The following is a 19,540-nucleotide window of genomic DNA, read 5'->3' on the forward strand; positions in this document are numbered from 1 at the left end:
CCAACACACGTTTTAAAGTAACTTTAATGGAACACTGATTATTAATAAAGTTTTCTTTAATTATGAATTCCTGTTCAAGGGTTGAAACATGGACGCGGACTGTGGTGGGTACGGTGTGCACTGATGTCCAGACCGCTTCTACACTAGAGGAATGACAGGCTCCTGCTCCTACAGCGGTCTCTGGGGGGAGGACGGTTGCAGGTGGGTGTGCAGGAAGGGGTGGGTTTGCAGGAAGGGGTGAGGGGTGCCGTCTTTGGGATGGAGTTTGGATGCAGGCTCTGGACTGGGGGTTGGGGTATAGGAAGGGGTGAGGGGTGTGTGGGAAGGGTGATTATGTGTCCGTGGATGAGGGCTCTTGCTGGGGCTCAGGGCATCGGAGAGGCTCGTGGCTAGGGGGGAAGGGCATGGTAAGGGCAGCCTGCCTTGCCATTTGTGGATGTCAGGCGCTAGGACCCTGGGGCAGCATACACCTCACAGACTGACCCGGGGCAGCATTCACCTCCCAGAATGACCCTAGTGCCTAGTGACTGCAGTCTGTGTGTGTCCTGCTGTCGATCCTGCCCCCAAGTCTGTACCCTGGTAATGGAGGCTGTCCTAAGCAATTAAAAAACCCCTCCCCCACCCTTCACACAAAGTCTTCTGACAAGGAAAACGTGACGGAAACAGTGAATAACAACAAACTACTTTTAATACTCAACTACACAGTGGGGGGATGAAACTTGGATTTGGGACTGGGTGATCCAGGAAGGGAAGCACTTCTCACACTTTAGGGAATGAGAGCTGTTTGGTACATGAGCGCTCTGCTGGGGTGGAGTGACAGTTTTCACGGCCCCTAGCGCCCCTCCTTCTTGTGATTTTGGGTGAGGGGGGGACAGGACTTTGTGGCGGGGGAAGGCGGTTGCAGATACAGTTCAGGGGGGCTCTCTGCTCCTGCCTGCGGTCCTGCAGAACATCTACAAGGCGCCGGAGTGTGTCCATTTGTTCCCTCATTAGCCCAAGCAGCGTTTGAGTCGCCTGCTGGTCTTCCTGCCGCCACCTGTCCTCCCGTTCGCTGTGTGAGCGCTGCTGCTGACATAGGGTCTCCCTCCACTGTCTCTGCTCGGCCGCCTTGGCTCTGGAGCAAGCCATCAGTTCCGAGAACATGTCGTCCCTAGTCTTTTTCTTTCGCCGCCTAATCTGCGCCAGCCTCTGTGAGGGGGATGCCGGGGCAGTTCGTGAAAGAGCCGCAGCTGTGTGATGGGAAAAAGGAAGTGATTTCCTTGAAAAGATACATGTTTGCGAACACTGAACACAGTCTAGTCAGTTTCTGTGAACAAGACCATACAGGGCACCTAGTCTCACGAGCTCTCAGGACAAGTTCGAGATTTCGGAATACGCTTTCATTGGCTGCGGTCTTGCACAGGAGATCGGACAAGCGGGGCGGTACAGCTGAATCCGTGTAGCAGCCAGGCCTGGTAAGCACTACACTATAGGCTGCTTAACAGTTAATGGATAGCTGTGCCCTCCCGCTGAAGGCAATCTGTAAAGCATAAAGTCTGACCCTGTTCCAGCCCCTCGCGGCTGTGCACGGGAAAGATCACTGTATGCTTTTCCTCTGTGGCCTCCAACACGTGGCTGTTAAGCGAAGGTCATTGCTATGCAAAGTAAAAGTCAAGCATTCACAATAGTAACAGTACACTAATTGCCCTAATTAGATGCAGCAGTCGCCGAACGAGATTAGCCTGAGGCGGGTCACTCGGAGAGAGAGAGAGAGCGGATGCTGCTCGAATCCCTGCACAGACCAGGACCGTACGCTGCAATGCTGGTGGAGGCAATGATTCCGCTGTACATTAGGATGGCCTGGCGCGGAAGAGTGTGCTTCCACGGAGCACCAAATAAGGCACCTCTCCCCAGGAACCTCCTGCGGAGACTTTTCGAGCTTCTCTCCGAGAGCTTCGTGGAACTGTCCCAGGAGGATTTCTGTTCCATCCCTATCTGTGTGGACCTTCTCTTTATATAGTTTTTTAAGCAAAAGGTTTTATATAGTTTTTACATATTTTTTATTCCTGTTTTTTAAAAAATAAATGTTTCCATGTTTATAGCACTTACCGAATGATCCTTCCCCTGATTCTGAGTCCGGGTTAACGGCCGGGGAGGGTTGGTAGGGGATCTCTGTGAGGGTGATGAAGAGATCCTGGCTGTCGGGGAAAGCGGTATTGTAAGCGCTGTCGCCTGCGTCGTCCTCCACAAACCCTTCCTCATCTTCCCCATCGGCGAACATCGCCGAGGAACTGCCCCTCGACACTATCCCATACTCAGAGTCCACGGTCACTGGTGGGGCAGTGGTGGCAGACCCACCTAGAATGGCATGCAGTGCCTCGTAGAAGCGGCATGTCTGGGGCTGTGCTCCGGAGCGTCCGTTTGCTGCTCTGACTTTTTGGTAACCTTGTCTCAGGTCCTTGACTTTCATGTGGCACTGCATCGCATCCCGGCTGTATCCTTTCTCTATCATTGCTTTAGAGACCTTCTCGTAGGTCTTTGCATTCCGCTTGTTGGAGCGCAGCTCCGAAAGCACAGACTCATCGCCCCACACAGCGATCAGATCCAGGACTTCACGGTCTGTCCTTGCTGGGGACCTCTTTCTATTCTGGGATTGCATGGACTCCTCTGCTGGAGAGCTCTGCATCGTTGCAGGTGCTGCTGAGCTCGCCCCGATGTCCAACCAGGACATGAGATTCAAAGTGCCCAGACAGGAAAAGGAATTCAAATTTTCCCGGGTCGTTTCCTGTGTGGCTGGTCAGAGAATCCAAGCTTGGACTGCTGTCCAGAGCGTCAACAGAGTGGTGCACTGTGGGATAGCTCCCGGAGCTAGTAAGTTCGATTTGCATCCACACCTAGCCTAATTCGACATAGCCATGTCGAATTTAGCGCTACTCCCCTCGTCGGGGTGGAGTACCGAATTCGAACTAAAGAGCCCTCTAGGTCGAACTAAATGGCTTCCTGGTGTGGACGGGTGCACGGTTAATTCGAATTAACGCTGCTAAATTCGAATTAAAGTCCTAGTGTAGACCAGGCCTTAGATATATTAGACCAGTCCCTTGTTCTTTGCCTGTAAGCAGGGTTCCTTCCTCCACTGTTCACCTCTTCCTGTTCATTTCTTCTCTTGCAGTCCCTGCTGTCTCTTCATTAGCATTTGACTCAGTATGCGCATAGGCTCCTCTTGTAAGACACACAATACATCATGATCGACCAGGAAGATAAATGTCATCTCTCATCTCCTGTCTGGTGGAACCTGTCTTAAGGCGTATAATCTCTGGGTGACCTGCCATTAACTTCATGGCTTTAAGAACATAATTTCCAATGTAAATACATATCTCCTTACACAGTATTTGCATGTACATTTCACAAAGATGATGAGGACCAGTGTGACATATGCTTTCCATAGAGATCTTTTATGACACTCTTTGGTGAACTAGAATGCAGATAGATACCAGACCCAGGGTATCCCTGTAGCTATGTAACCCTCTGTTAGTTGGCATCAAGAGGTCCTTGGGCCAACTAGTCTGCCCTCCTGCACATTGCAGGCCACAGAACCTCTCCCACCCACTCCTGTAATAGATCCACCTCTGGCTGACTTACTGAAGTCCTCAAATCTCGACTTAAAGCCTTCAAGTTACAGAGAATCCAACATTTACTCAAGTTCAAACCAGCAAGTGACCTGTGCCCCCTGCTGCAGAGGAAGGTAGAAAAGCCCCAGAGTCTCTGCCAATCTGATCTGGGAGAAAATTCCTTCCCAACTAGGGTGACCAGACAGAAAATGTGAAAAATCGGGATAGGTGGTCGTGGGGGTAATAGGAGCCTATATAAGAAAAAGACCCAAAAATCGGGACTGTCCCTATAAAATCAGGACATCTGGTCACCCTATTCCCAACCCATATGTGATGATCAGTTAGGCCCTGAGTGTGTCGGCAAGACCCTCCTGAGAAAGAATTCATTGTAGTTACCCAGAGCCCTCCCCATCTAGTGTCCCATCTCCACCTGTTGGATAAATTTGCTACTAGCAGTCTCAGATGGGCCACATGCCATTGTGGGCAACTTCATCATACCATCCCCTCTATAAACTTATCAAGCTCAGATTGGAAACCAGTTACGGTTTTCCTCCCTGCTGCTTCCCTTGGGAGACTGTTCCAGAACTTCAGTCCAGAACCAATGAGGTACTTAGCTATGTGTATGCAAGTAGGCAGGCATAACATAGCAGTATCTAAGATAGCAGAACAGCATCTCAGTAATCCATGATGTGCTCCCTCGCCTGCTTGCCTTGATGCACGTATCTCCTGCACTGGTCAAGAGAAAGTCCTTTGAGAGCATCAGACCCCATGGGAAATTGGGGAAGGCAGGAGGGCAGTGGATTTTGCTGATGAATTTTGTGTATCTTAAATATCAATTCTGCCTATATCTATCTGCCTAGGTTCTTATCAGGCACTCATTACTGAGCAGGCAGAGCAGAACTCAAAGGATCAGGCTATTCAAGAATGGGCCTAACCAACTGACTAGATTTCTTCTTTTGCCCTAGGAAGTTACTGAAATGTCCCCATCTTCTTTCCATGTGTTTGTGACCTTTTCCTCTTCCTTTTCCCTCGTCTTTTGCTTGATTGTTGGAGGAGAGGTGGTCTTGTGGTGGAGATGCAGGACTGGAATGGCAGGGACCTGTGTTCAGGTCTTGACTTGGTCGAGCACTTCCTGTATTACCACGGACAAGTCACTTTCCTGTGCCTCAGTTTCTCATCGGTAAAATGAGGACATTGATGCTTCTCTGTCTCCAAGTGAAGGCTGAGATGATGAAAGACTGTCTGTTTTGAAGGGGTTCAGTTAATACAACGATGAGGATAGATTATTATAGAAAGACTTAGGCTAAAGAAGGACATCTTGCATTCTGCTCCAAAGGCTATAAGGTCTGTTATCATTCTTTCCTCTTCCAGAAGGGTGTTCCATAGCATTGGGTCAGTTCGTTAAAAGCAGCCACGGAGTTGCCATTTAAACTCAGAGCATCATCCACAACTTCATCTGAGGCCTTTCTGGGTCGTTCTTTGTTCTCATTATGCGACAAAATCCATTTTTCTTTTGAGGTTTGCAGAAAGAGAACAATAGGAAACAAATACAGCCATAGAAAAGTTCAAATAAAAGCTACATTACAAACCCACATTCACGTCATCACAGAGTCCACCAGATTCGTCAGTCACCAAAGCCTTCCAGGTAATGAGTCCTACTCAGCGATTGCTCGGAGAAATAATGCATTTTGGAAGCAAGCAATCAGTATATGCTGAATAGGAATCTATTTCACAAGCATTTTATCTACTGTTAAGGACACAAAAGCTGGGGAAAGGAGATAACTATCCCTATTAATATTGATTAGACCATTATATATCTGAAAAAGTGATTATAGTCTGAGGGGCTTGCATCTTCCCAATGTAGAGAATCCTGCTTTGAAATCATTAAATCAGAAAGTGATAGGTTGCCTTTCACGAATTGTAATTTACGACAAAGCTAGCAGCTTTGGCCAAAAAAAAAAAAAACCACCCCAACAACCAAAAAAACCCAAACCCCAAGCCTAGGAAGAGGTTTTGGCAAATAATCCTCAATCACTAAGCTGCTAGTTTTCCTTCCACTTTTCTGCATCGTTTCTGATTTGTTGGGGTGTCTTATTCCTCACAGCAGAGAAAACACTTGGTTGCAGTGATATAGAAAGGGGCTTCTTTATTGAGGTGGCTAGACACTGAGGTTCTTTCATGTTCTTCAGCTCTTAGACACTGTGCTCACCACACAGGGTCTCCCTAAATCCTGGTTTGGATTTAGCAGTCATGGAAGGAACGGTGGGTGAACGTCACGGTCCACCTGAGAACTTCTGCCCTGTGCTTACTCCAAGGGTATGTCTACACTGCAAATGAAGATATGATGCTAGCATGGGTAGCAATAGTGACATAGATGTGGAGAGATGGGCTAGCAACCGCTGTGGAGCCTGGGTAATTATTTGATTATTATTTGTATTATTTGCATTATTATTTGTATTTATTATCATAGCACCTAGGAGGCCCAGTCCATTGTGCTAGACTTTGCACCAACCCAGAACAAATAGACAGTCTCCGCCCAAGGAGCTTACAAGCTACATTTTCTATGCCTATGGCACCTTCGTTTGTAGTGTAGTCATACTGGGAAGCTGAAGAGCAGTCTGCAAAGAGGAGCTGGAGTGAATGCTATTTTGTCTTTTTTTCCCCCCAGATTAAAAAAAAATGTTCAGCACCAAATTTTTAATCTTTTCATTAGCTCCCAGTTTCAGCACGGTAGCTGGTCTGCAGCTGTCTTCCATGAACATCCCATTGAAACCAAAGGAACATTATTATTTAAGCTGTGCATGGTGCTGGATGGTGTTATCTCGAACACAAGTCCCTGCCCCAGAGAGACTATAATCTAAATTGGACATAACCCACCAGGTGACAGAAACAGACAAGCAGTACAGCTGAGTCAAGGAAGAACTTTCGTTCTACCTGGAACGTGCAGCTGAATGGCAGGTGCGTTCTATCAGGATGTAGCAGGCCCGATAACAGGATGTGCAGTACCTGAGACATTCAGCAGCATGTCACAGAAGTTGCTCTGCATGCAAGATATACCTGGTGTGATAGTAGCATTCTACTTAATTATGTACCACACCTGGAACACAGAGAGGCATTCTAGGCGTGCACTGCTTCATGCACAATGTCCCTTGTCCAATAGCATTTTTCAGTCTGGATATACCCTACCTGGAATATTCAGGTTCTTTATGCCTGGCATGATCATTCCACTTGGATGCACACCATACCTGGAGCACCCAGTAGCATGTACTTGGTATGATATTTATCAGTTTAGGACAATGCCTTGCCTGGAATATTCAGCAGCTCATCAAGTGCATTCTACCAGGATCCAGCCAGCATGCTAGCATTGGACTTGGACACACTGAGGATGTTCTGAGGCATGTCAGTTGTGCTCTACTTACTGTAAATTCTCTGTACATGATGATGATAATTTATATTACTGTTGTGCCTAGGAGACTTAGGTGTGGGCCAGGACTGCAGTGTGTTAGGTGCTGTACAAACACAGAAAAAAATGTCCCTGCCCCACTGATGCATTATGTATCCAATAAACGGTTATTTTTTGACAGGCAGGTACTTAAATACCAGTTTAAATCAGAAGCTGCAAGCAAAGTTACTTCCTAGTTGAGGATTTAAGAACCATTATCGTTTATCACCATTTTTTCTCCCTCTCTCTAATGTATTGCCTTGACAAATATTATCAATAATCTTTTCCATTCCAGGAGTGAGTGCTTCGCCGATCTCCCGTTCATCTGCTGCAGTAGAGATTAAACAATTTCTTGTGCTTCCAGGACATGACAGGAGATGTCCCTGGGCGGGGCTGTGGGCTGAGGAATTCATGCCAATTGGCTTGCTGACGGGTTTACCTTTTAATCCTTGCCCTTGCTTGCTGTGGATTGGTCTCTTACCCCCTTCGTAAATTACAGCTGATATTAAACTGTGGATGAGGGAAAGGTTAGGGACTCTGCAGTCTCAGCCTGCCGGAGAAGATAGGTCCAGTAATCACTGTTATCAGCTGATAATCGATAAAAGAAAATGAAATTATTAGGGGGATAACAGAGTGAATCTGAACAGCTATTAAAGGTGTCAGCTGAGACTGAAGTCCTTTGTTTCACTCTGGAACAGATTTAGCAGGGAAAGAAGAGCCCAGATTTCCCCCACAGATAGCCAGAGCCCTCCCTTTGAGGGACACCCTCCAGGAGAGAAAAGTGAGATCATTCGTCATGTCTAGTTGTTCTCAGGTTTCTCCACCAAAGCTTCCAACATGGGCAGCCATTGTGATGGAGATTAAGAAGAAACGATCGCTTGCCCCCTAGGAAATGAAATGAGAACACCCATTTGTTTTGTACAGGCCGCCAAACAACATCTGGTCACCGGTGGTCTGGCTCTTATATTCTCAGACAGCATGGTGATGAGTGCTCTATAAATGTCTGGGCAAATAGCTTAAACAGACTTGCTTCAAACCAGCAACCTAGAGCTGAAAGGCTCTCATATGTCATTACTGATGTCCTAACTCTCAGGGCATTCAGCCCCCCTGGGAATTCAATCATACCCAACTCTAATCCAGTTAGAGGATGACCACACACCTGTGGGTTACAAATCTGTTGCTTATTCTTTTTTCAAAGGAATACCCTTCATCTGGATTTACCATCGTGCCTCACTAACTGCTTCCACGTCACCTCCCTTCTCCCCCACCCCAACTCTCTGGTATATTTCACATGATCTGAAAGTGAAGTTAAGTTTTAAAAGCTGTGCTATTTTCAGGCACCCCCCAAGGTGCTATTAGGCTGCAGAGGGAGCTCAATGAAAGGAAAGCTAGCATTGACATGTTCTGTTCTGGAAGGTAAACTATTAGCCGAGCCCTCTTAATCTCCGCTATAAGTGGAACACACTTTGACTGATTGCTTCCTCAGAGGAAACTTAACTTCTTCTAAGGGAGGCAAGAGTATTTTATCTATATTGGGATTCTCAGGGCATCCAGGAGTTGTCAGAAAAATGAGCAGATAATCCGACAACAATCACCGGGGAGAAGAGTAAACAAAGAACCTTTTCGAAACAAGGTTCTCCCCACGTTGGATAGATGGAGTGAGATGGAATCATTAGTAGTGGAGAGGATGCTTCACTGCTTATTTTGCTTTTGGAGGGGGTGTGCATGGGGACAGGTTAAAAAAATACTGGATTCACTAATGAGCAGACTGGGAGGGTGGAAATATTGCTGCCCTTTGTGGCCCCAGAGGCTGGCCAATATTTGGGGTTACGCCAGGTTGTTTGCTTTAGGATGAGAAATTGGTGATATGAGTCAGGTGTAATAATTTCTGTTTATTTAAAAAAAATCTACACAAAGTCCTGTTTCCCTGAAAACAGTAGACAGCAGTTTCCTTGGTCAGAATTCCCTATGTCTGTCACTCCAGTGAGCTCTGTGCCCAAAGGAGCTCTGTCTCTTTGCTTCCTCTCAGGGGCTTGCTCACAACTTCTACTGTGGGCTCTCTGCCTCCGGTACACAGCGGCTGCAATCCTGCCTCCTAATCTCTGTGTTTGCAACCAGGGAAATCCCTCAGCACTCATGGCCTAGCTCTGACGTGCCATTAGACCTATTGCCTTGGGCAGTCATTGCCAGCTGCCTTTACTACATAAGGGGGCTTGATTGCTCCTTCTGTTGAGCTGGAAAGAGTCCTTGGCAGCCCCATTGGCTTTAATGAGGTCTGTGATTGACTTTGGATCCAAGAACTCTTCCTGTGGCAGCCATCCAGCCATACTACAGTGCTTCCCTAGTCCTGGAGGTTCATTAGAAAGCAGAGAGACTGAGGAGGAAGGAGATGCTTCTAAAGTGGGGGTACTGTGAGGGGATCAAGGCTATGGACAATGAAAATGGGACTGGGCAGGAATGCAGGGGGGGAAGCTGGTATTTGGTATGTATCTAGAACCTGAGGGTTTCAAAGCTCTTTATGGGCATCAGCCTCAAGGCATTCCTATGAGGTAGACAAGTATTATTATCTATTTTAGGAACGTAGCAGTTGTCATATCCAGTACCTTGTCTCCAACCAGCTGCTTCAGAGGAAGGCGCAAGAAACCCTGCGATAATAGGGAGTTATGGAATCACCAGTCCCTAGGGAAAGGGTTTTGTACCTTCACCCATCACCTTAGTACCGGTGTGCCTTCACCATAGTCTTCCTGGACCCATTTTACAGAGGAGACTCCAACAAAGTGTGTGATTCATTCAAAGTCATGCTCTGCAATCGGTGTCAGAGCCAAGCTAGACCCCAGGAGTCTTGGATCTCTGTCACCTCCAATAACCATTAGAGATCACTCAGGCCAATTATTTTTCATACAATAGAGCCTCAAGGTTAGGCTCCTAAATCCATACTTAGGCAACTAAATATGTGGCTAGATTTTCAAAATCACTCAGTACTAAAAACAGTTAAAATTTGCTGAAGTTTTCAATTTTTGATTATTGATGGCTTCTTACATTCTTTTAGTTTTTAAACCATCTGGTCAAAAATTTTCTGACAACCAAAAACTTTAAACCAAATTCTGATACTTCAATATTTTGATTTGAAATTTTAAAGGGAAAAAAAGCCCCTGTGACATTTCCCCCCAGTTTTGTTTTTGGTGTCCGCCCCCAGATCTCTCAAGCATCCGGAAGCCCCTACTAAAGCTAATGGGCCCTTCTGTTTGCTCAGCCCTTCTGAAAACCCAGCCATTTAATTAAGCTTTGGGATTCTGCAGTCTTTCCCTCAGTCCCTGGGAGGCAGATTCTGACAGCCTTCCTCAGGCTGAGTAGCACTGTGCTCCATGACAAATCCTATGCACTTAGGGTGACCAGATGTCCCAATTTTATAGGGACAGTCCTGATTTTGGGGTCTTTTTCTTATATAGGCTCCTGTTACCTCCTACCCTCTGTCCTGATTTTTCACATTTGCTGTCTGGTCACCCTCCATGCACTTCCTAGTGACTCTTTGAGGCAGAATGAGCAAGAAGATCAGTACCTAGCCCTTGGATGATAAGGTTGATGGTGATGGAAAGGATTGGGTACATTGCACTTAGTGAAGGAAGATCAAGACTCCTTCAGGGAAAGTAGAATTTCAAGGTTGCTAGACTGTAATTTGTGGCTTGCTATCCCCATGGATCTTTTAGCTGCATCCTAAGTATCTCCTTTCCCTTGAATGCTCTTCTACTTCTTCTAATTATTATTTATGGAGAAGACACTAAGATAAAAAGGCAACACCTCATATAGAGCTAGGATGAGCGCTGTATGCTGCAGTGCTGTCTTCTAAAAATGGCTGGAGATTTATTCTTACTTCAGGTCTAAAATTACCCTGTAAAACTCTCACCTTCTCCTCCCTGCCATCAGTGCTTGTCTGGATCATCTCTGAAATGTCATTCAGAGGGGTCAGAGATGGAAATCTATGGCTCAATCCTAAACAGTGCTGGAAGGAGAGATCCAACAGAAACAGCTCTGGTTCTTTTGGCCCAGAATCCTTGAAAAGGCAAGAGATCATAGGTTTGTTCAAGGAAGGACTGCTGTTAGAGCCAGGGCATACACAGCAGCCGTAGCTAGAATGCTGCTGATTATGTGCAAACATGTTATCAGCCCTGAATTTTGAGTAGGCTTGCGGTGCACTTAACAAGAGTTTGACTTATTATTTTTTATTCCTGGTAATGCTTTATGGTGGAATATATTGATGCCATTTGCTAGAGTATCCCTTCCTTAAATATTTTTTACATAATGTGCATTATACAAGTTTATAATAGCTTGTGCAATCCTTGTCTTTCAGTGGCACCAATAAAGCAATTTGGATTAAATTAAATTGAACTCAGTGAGACAAGGAGGATGGGGCTAGAGAAGAGATGAGGGAATTTGTGTGTGTGTGTGTGTGTGTGTATGTGTGCATGCATGTACCCAGAGAAAATAAAAGAAGTAGAGAATGGACTGTGATGAAGGGGAAGAAAGAAGGAGATATCAAAAGAGGGATGGAGGAAAAAGAGAGGTGGAGGAAAAGCAAAGAGGAGGAAAGAAAAAAGAAAATTCAAAGTGAGTGGAGATAACATGGATTCACATGTCTATCCAGAATAAAGAATACTGGAATCAGTGATTAGTATTTGACAGACAGATACAGCAGCAAGGCCAGAGATAAACAGTTTAGTGCTGAGCATGCTCCCATTGAAAGAAATGGGATTTTCTATTGAATTCAAGGGTATCAGGCTAAGTCTCATAGAGTGGCATTTGCAAAAGCACAGACATGACTTAAGAGCACAAGTCCCATTGAATTTCAATCTTCAGGCTACAGGACGACCTATGAAATGTGACACCCTTTGGGAAAACTTTTTGAATGTCCCAAGACAACAGTGGAGTGTAGAGTATCTCAAATAGCCATCCAACCCTCTGTTCATCCATCCACACATCTGTGTACCCACACATCCATCCATCCCTCTAGCCACACATCTGTGCATCCAACTTTGTATCCATCCATCCATGCATGTTCTTCCATGGTCCTCATCACCATACCGTCTAAGCACCTCACATTATTTAAAAGAGTCAGATTCTCTCACACTTAACCCATGTTAACTTGTACTTTACTTCATGAGTCCCATGGGACTGTCATCTGGATCCAAGGCCATTGAAACTGATCAGAATCTTTTCATTGACCTCAATGGTCTTCGGCATTACACAGTGGGATACTACCTGACATGGGGCATGATCAGGCCAGAGTGAATGATAGGCTGGGAAAATTCAGGCTCATTGTTTTCATTTGCTTTCATTGTCTCTTCCTTGTATTATTTTTGGTTGTGATCTTATTGCGGGTTTGATCTTGTTCTTCTCTTTATTTGACAGGGATTCAATTATCCTCACTGATACAATCATCATTTACTTGGTGACGGGCTTGTCAGGCATATTTTATTAGGAAAATTAACTACACATTTCCCCTTGCTTTGGTCTTTTCCATTTGTGAGTTTGTTTCATTGTGGATTTAATTTTAAAACAGTAAAATAAAGCAAAAGGAAGAGCAGAAAATGATAATCTCAGGAAGGAATGAGCTACATGGGAGACTCCTTACCTCAGAGAATCTGCTCAGTCACGGTTTTACAATTTGTATTGCAGTAGCATCCCAAGTCTCCAGTAGGGATTGAGGCCACATCACGCTATGCTGGGTAGTGGAAAAACAGAGAGGAAGATACAGTCACTATCCAGAAAGAGTTTAGGGTGGGATTTCTAAAGCTATCAGCATAGGCCTAACTCTGCTCTCATTGAAGTCAATGCTAATACTCCCTGAAAAACCAAGTGCCTTTCCTGTAGTGCCCGTTGCTGGCCGAGCGTGGCCCTGGAAGGACACCATGCAGGTTAAAAGGTATCAGTCAAAATTCCTCAACTGGGGTTCTACTTTGTTAGGTCCAAATAACCTTAAACTCTGTGGTTCCCAGACTTAAAATAAAGTCTCCATGGGCTGCAGTCTCTCGTCAGTTTGAGGTTTGCACAGCCCTCCTTCTTGGGGCCTGTACTACTGGGGCCCCAGAAATGCAGAGAGAGAGAATGCTTCCCACAAGCAGCCCCACTCCCATCCCACAGCGTGCTGGGCATGGTGGCATGAGCAGCATGGAACTCATAGGAGCTGGAAACAGTTCCCTGAAGCGCTGCTGTCGACGGCGTCCATTTGCTCCTGAATGATGCCTGGGAGGCTCTCTTCCAGAAGCTTGTTGCGTCCTTGACAAGGGGAAAAAACCTGAAATGAAACAAACACTGGAGTCTGAGAGAGGGTCCTGGCTCCAACATTGCTCGACATTTCCATATGCCTTGTAATTAAATTGTAAGTAAAAGCAAGGAGTTGACTGCTTCGCTAATAGCAGAGAAAGGAGGCAATCATGTAACTTCCATCTGTCTGCAAATACAGTTTATGGTGGAAATACATTAGCAACCTGGAGCTGCATGCCAGGCTCAATTAGACTAAACAGGATCAAAGGGCACTCTGGGTAATAAATATCCTGGCAGAACTGAGCCAGAGTCTTCCTATTTATTGCTAGAGGAGATAATAATCATTAGCAAGTTGGAGTGAAATCCAATGCCAAAGAGGAAAGGACTGAGCCGCGGAAAGCGTGTTTTGGGGGTAACGGGATCTGTCCCCTCTGCCCAGAATTATGCCCAAGGGTGTAGTTGGCATCAAGGTTATTTTTAATTATGTTGGGGGTAAGGTAAGGACTGCCGCTCACATATCAATCTCTGATTGTAATGGGGAAGAGAAGTGGGGAAGGGAATTAGGGAACTGTTTAAAATTTACACTGGGTAATTAAAAGCTAATACCGGGCTCTGGCTAAGGTAAAGAAGCACCTCTCCTTTAATGAGGCATAGGGGAAAATGAGACTGGCTCTCACTTGCATTGTTACTCATAGAGAATTGCCTTGCAATTAATATATAATATAATTTATTAACTCATTCCCAGATTACACAACGGACAGAAGTAAAGCATGACATATTTGTGACACCTGGGCTACAAAAAACACATACACTCCCGATTGTGTCTCCTTGACATGGAATTGTAAGAACACAAAACTAAATCATCTTCACCTTACAATAGAAAAAAGAAGAAAGAAGGCAAACTATTTTAGTGCCAAGGCCCACTTACCCTCAGATTTAATCTTGCTCTCTAAAAAAATGGTGTCATTTGGCAGATAGGTAAATATTGTTTTATTAACAAGAGCCATGTTCAATATCTGAACATGGATTCAGTGGTCCAGTTATTCCGTCTACAGTTTTTGTTACAATCATTAATAAGGAGAATACAAATTCATATTTTATAATACTGAGTTTTCTATCATTTTTCTTTCCCACGGCCAAGATTTTCAAAAGACCTCAGCTCCATTTAAGACAACTAATTAAGTAGACTGATTTTCTTCAACTCTCATTGTTCTCAATATATGGAGGGAATTCTCAGAAGCACCTATGGAGCAATTTTTTAAAGCTACGTAGGTGCCTAACTCCCACTGAAATCAATGAGTTAGATGCTTAACTACCTTCAAAAGTCTATACCATAGTGACTTAGAAGCACAAGTCTCATTGATTTTCAGTGGGACTTGTGGATAAAATTTTCATAAGTTCCACATCGGTTTAGAATCCTGTGATTTAGGCACCTCGGTAACGAAAGTGCTTTTGAACTTCTGGCCCCTAAAAGGCAAATGTTTGTAACCAGAGGGAACGATAATGGGAAGGCATCTCACCCTGAAGAGCTTATTGTTGTCAGGTTGAAGTGAATCTTGTGGCATGGTCCCACTGAGTGTTTGACACCTGTGGTCTCTCTGTTGCACTTCTTGTATAAGCTGGATGTAGTCTTATCCACCTTCAAATCCCTCTTTCAGACTCACCTCTGTCATGATGCAGGTGCGAAACCATCTGTTGCAGGTGCAAAAAAGGCTAATATTACTCTGGGGTGTATTAACAGAAACATCATATAAGACACAGGAGGTCATTGTCCTGCGCTACTCGGCACTGGTGAGGCCTCAGCTGGAGTATTTTTCTCCTTTTTCCCCCCTATTTCCTTCCTCCTCCCTTCTAACCGAAAATGTTTGAAAAGACAAACAAACAAACCAAAACCCCATCAAGCTGGGCTAATTCTTCACCAGCTTCATTTGCTGCATTTACATCCTCTACCGTTTGTTTGTTTATGTCTTTAGCTCATAAGCTCTCTAGGGCAGAGATTGGTTCTTTTCCATGTTTGTACAGCACCTAACACAGCGGGGCTCCAATCCTGGCTGAAGCTTTTGGGGGGCTACCAGCATATACATAATGGTGCCTATAAAATTTGACAACAGGTCGCCGGTGTGCAGATATCACTATCTCTATGTTGGCCGGTATTGTCGCATTGTTTCATGTACCCAGTCAGTCTGTACTCCTCTATTTTCTCTTGTCTTATACTCAGATTGTAAATTCTTTGGGGACAGGGGCCATCTTTTTGTTTTCTCTTTGCACAGCGGGCTCCTGGTTTATGCCGGGGACTCTTAGGCACTATGGTAGTACAAATAATAATAATAATTAATAGTAACAATGAAAATATTTAAAAGATATAGAGATACATAGATTCTGTGGATTGTAAATAGCCTTTGTGGTGGTTGTTTTTTGTTTGTTTTTAAACAACATGTATTTAAATTAAATGTTTTTCCTGTAAACAAGAGATTGTTTGGTGTCTCGGTATAACTAATTTTCTAATGAGATCCTTATATTTTGGAGTGTCAGAAAATCTTCATGCTCCCTGTGCACAGCCCTCATATACTGAGATCCCCATGCTTTTAGGGAAGGTGGGTTTATTCATTAAGGTGTTAATTGTGAGTCCTGATATGGGGCAACACATAGCTTCATTGACCAGGAGTGTACTGAGATACAACTTGTTTCTCACAAGCTCCCACATGCTCTAGGAAGGATGTACACTAATCCTATATGTGGCACTGCATAAGTTCCCTGGCACATTGACAGATGGTGCAGAGTCAAAGCCAAGGTCAGATGGTGCAGAGTCAAAGCCAAGGCTCCTCCCCCTACCTGCACAGGAAGTAGTGGCTCTTCAGAGACTGATCTCCTGCCCCTGCAATGGTACCCAGTGTAGGGAAGTAAGGAGGTTCCTTGTACCCTTATAGCAATCTGCCTGGAAGTTGGAGAGAGGACCACAGATTGCAAGAGGGAAGAGTTTGGAGGAGCACTAGGAAGTCAGTCTGTGTGCACATGGCTAGAATGCTAGCTGCATTGGCAACATCTCTGTAAATAGCTCTCTTAATAAAGAGCCAGTTTAATTTTACAAGCATGGAGTCCTTTGATGTTATTACCCTGTCCACAGTGGATAAAACAATCCTTGCTTTCCTGTACAGGATGGGCACAGTCTTGCCCTAAACTAGATAACAGCAAACACGTGTTATTTTATTTGACATCTCTCTTTTATGTCTCTCTGTATTTGTAAGCTGTCTTGCATATGGGGGTGGGCAGGTACGTGTTCAGTAGGATGCACAAGTAAATTGCTCTGATGAAACATAGTAACATACCATTGTTCTATTTGAGGCCAGGTGGAATTGGTAAAATCATCTACATGGGCTGGCCACAAATATAATTTTATAATAGACCATTGGGTTCTATTTCCAGCTCTGCCATTGGTCTGTGGTGTGACTTTGGACACATCACTTCTCTCTGTGCCTCCCTTTCACCCTTTGTCTGTCTTGTCCATTTAGACTCTGTTTGTCAGAGGATGGAGATGGATGGCAGGAGAGAGATCACTTGATCATTACCTGTTAGGTTCACTCCCTCTGGGGCACCTGGCATTGGCCACTGTCGGTAGACAGATACTGGGCTAGATGGACCTTTGGTCTGACCCAGTACAGCCGTTTGTATGTTCTTATGACTGTCAGCTCTCTGTAATGTGCAGTGTTCCTCACATGTTTGTACAGTGCCTAGTCTAGCACAATTTCACTTGGTCATCTAGGCACTACTGTGATAAGAACAACAGCAACAATAAGAATACTTAATAATAAACAGGGAAAATTAAGTCCTCATGTGTTCTTCTCTAAAGAGAAGGTTTTGAAGGTAAGCCAGGCTTCCTATTTCTCTTAAGAAGTGAGTGGTGGTTAATTCATTGTAATAAAGAGCACTGGCTTAAATCTGTATAAGAACATTTACACTTGATTTAAGAGATGAGGAAAATAGATTCATATTTATTAGGGCAGTTCTGTCCATAAGGCTGAAGGGGAGATTTGCTCACCTATCTAGGCTTCTGCTCTCACCTATTGTATTATTGGTTCAATATTCAATTATTGGAGGGTTGGTGGGTTGGTTGGTTGGTTTTTTTGAGCTAGAAAGGGAATTCAATTCTAATATATTTTATCCAAAAATCTAGATATGACGCTGTGAAACCATTCTACATTCTGTTGCTCCCCAAAATGGAAGCTGATGGTTTGATTAAATTCATTTTATAGTTCAGATATGAGCTAAGTTGTTTTATTAGTACTGTCAATTGGCAGGGGTGGCTTTCAGAGAAACAAAAGTAGATAATGATTCTCTCTCTCTCTCTCTCTCTCTCTCTCGCTCTCTCTCTCTCTCTCTCTCCAGACACCCCCTCTATCTATCTATCTATCTATCTATCTATCTATCTATCTATCTATCTATCTATCTATCTATCTATCTATCTGCCATTGTTGTACCATCTGAGCCACTTCCTCATTTGGATGTCATTGATTGTGTCTTCCTAAGTGAACGGAAGCAGTGAGTGGGTATTCTTGCTACAATTCAAATGAAAGCCTGTTAAATGATTGCACTTGTGTGGCCGCAAAAAGAAAATGAACAAAATAATCCAAGGCCAAATTTTCTGATGGGGTCACATGTAAATAGATACTCGACTCAGTCACATGCTTTGCCTACTTCTGATGAAATAATCATAGATTTAGTTTGATTTTCTTTAGAATGATGAATAACCTTAAGAAATCTACAAACATTATCAGCAACTTTTCAACCTTTTACAAAGCCCATTTGCCTTGAGATAATGATAGGAAATAAGATTTCTAAACTATTAGCAAGAACTTTGTCTAGAATTTTTGAATTATTGTAGTTAATTAAATGAGGTGATAAGAAGCATGGAACTATTTTTAACCTGATGTAGGACTATATTATATATACTAACAATGGACATTGAATGGCCTAGTGGATGGAACAATGGACTTGGACAATCTGGGTTCTATCCCTGATTCTAACATTGGCCTGCTGCATGTCCTTGGGTAAGTCACTTTACTGCTCTATGCCTCGGTTTCCCCATCTCTAAAATGGGAATAATGATACTTGCCTCCTCTGTAAAGAGTTGTGACCTCTATGGATGAAAAGCACTATATAAGAAGGGGGTGGTGATATTATTATTTGATTTAACATTTAGATTGCAGTAGCATCTAAAGACTACAAGTAAGCTGGGCACCATTGTGCTAGGTACCGCACAAAAATATAATAAATGACAGTCCCTGCCTGTGATGGGGTGTTCACCGCACACAGGACTGGAAGGGGTTAAGATGCCCAGGCAGGCCTATTAACTCCATAGACTACATCTGGAGGAAGAGCCAGGGAGCAGGGAGTTGATTGCAAGCAGGTTCCACTGTGCAGGAACAGGTGGGGCTGATAAAGCCAAGTAGCTGGTAACAGACAGGGGCTGCTGGGAAAAGACAGTCATTCCCTGGACAGAGGGTTTGGAGCTGGTACTCCCAGAGAAAGGTGGGAGAAACAGGAGTTGTAGGAAGCAGTCCAGGAAAGAAGTAGTGAGGGCTGGGAGAAGAAAGCCCAGAACTGCTGGGGTGAGGGTCCCTGGACAGGAATGTGGAGTAGAGGGCGGGCCCAGGATTCCTTACCAGCCCCTGAAGCAGTGAATGGGAAGACTGCTTAGGGCTGTTGAAGGAAAGACTTTGATGTACCCTGGAAGGAGGAAATCCTGAGTCATCTGGCTGGAGGACTGAGTCATGAAGAGGATGCTGCAGTCCCTGGGACAAGAGGAGCTGCAGACCTGAGAAAGGGAGTGTGTGACCGTGAGAAGGCTGATTACCTTGAGAGCTAATCCCCAGAGTGACCAGTAAGAGGCACCAGAGAAGCGGTGAGTGTTGCACCCCATGACACTGCACCAAAGAACATACAGTGTAAAATGATTATGATTCTGACTTCACATACGTTTTTAGGAAGCCATCTTATATCATGTGGGCTAGATTCTCTGGTTCTCTAGAGCCACTTAGTACCACACACGCAGAGCAAAGTGGCCATATTCTGGCTGGAGGTCATGAGCGGAAAATGTCCCTTGCTCCGGGGAACTCTTCACTGTTTATAGTTAGCAGAGATGATGTAGCTGACTCCTTCACAAGCCAGCCTAGGCTGTATGCCGGGGAAGGCAGGGAGGGTATGTGCCAGGAACAGGGCAGAGGACAGAGGAGTATTGCAGAGCCTGCTTCAG

At 44.7% G+C, this 19,540-nt stretch overlaps 1 long non-coding RNA gene across 1 annotated transcript; it reads right to left on the reverse strand.

Annotated features, from left to right (window-relative positions):
- Positions 1–1,172: 1,172 nt before the first annotated feature.
- Positions 1,173–14,976, reverse strand: LOC123354965. The gene is made up of 3 exons (XR_006574979.1): positions 14,811–14,976; positions 12,659–13,321; positions 1,173–1,229 (listed from the first exon to the last, which is right to left on the reverse strand). It is a non-coding gene; the product is annotated as an uncharacterized LOC123354965 (long non-coding RNA).
- Between the last annotated feature and the right edge of the window lie 4,564 nt (positions 14,977–19,540).

The sequence above is a fragment of the Mauremys mutica genome, chromosome 22 (assembly GCF_020497125.1).
Source record: "Mauremys mutica isolate MM-2020 ecotype Southern chromosome 22, ASM2049712v1, whole genome shotgun sequence".
Classification (NCBI taxonomy): domain Eukaryota; kingdom Metazoa; phylum Chordata; order Testudines; family Geoemydidae; genus Mauremys; species Mauremys mutica.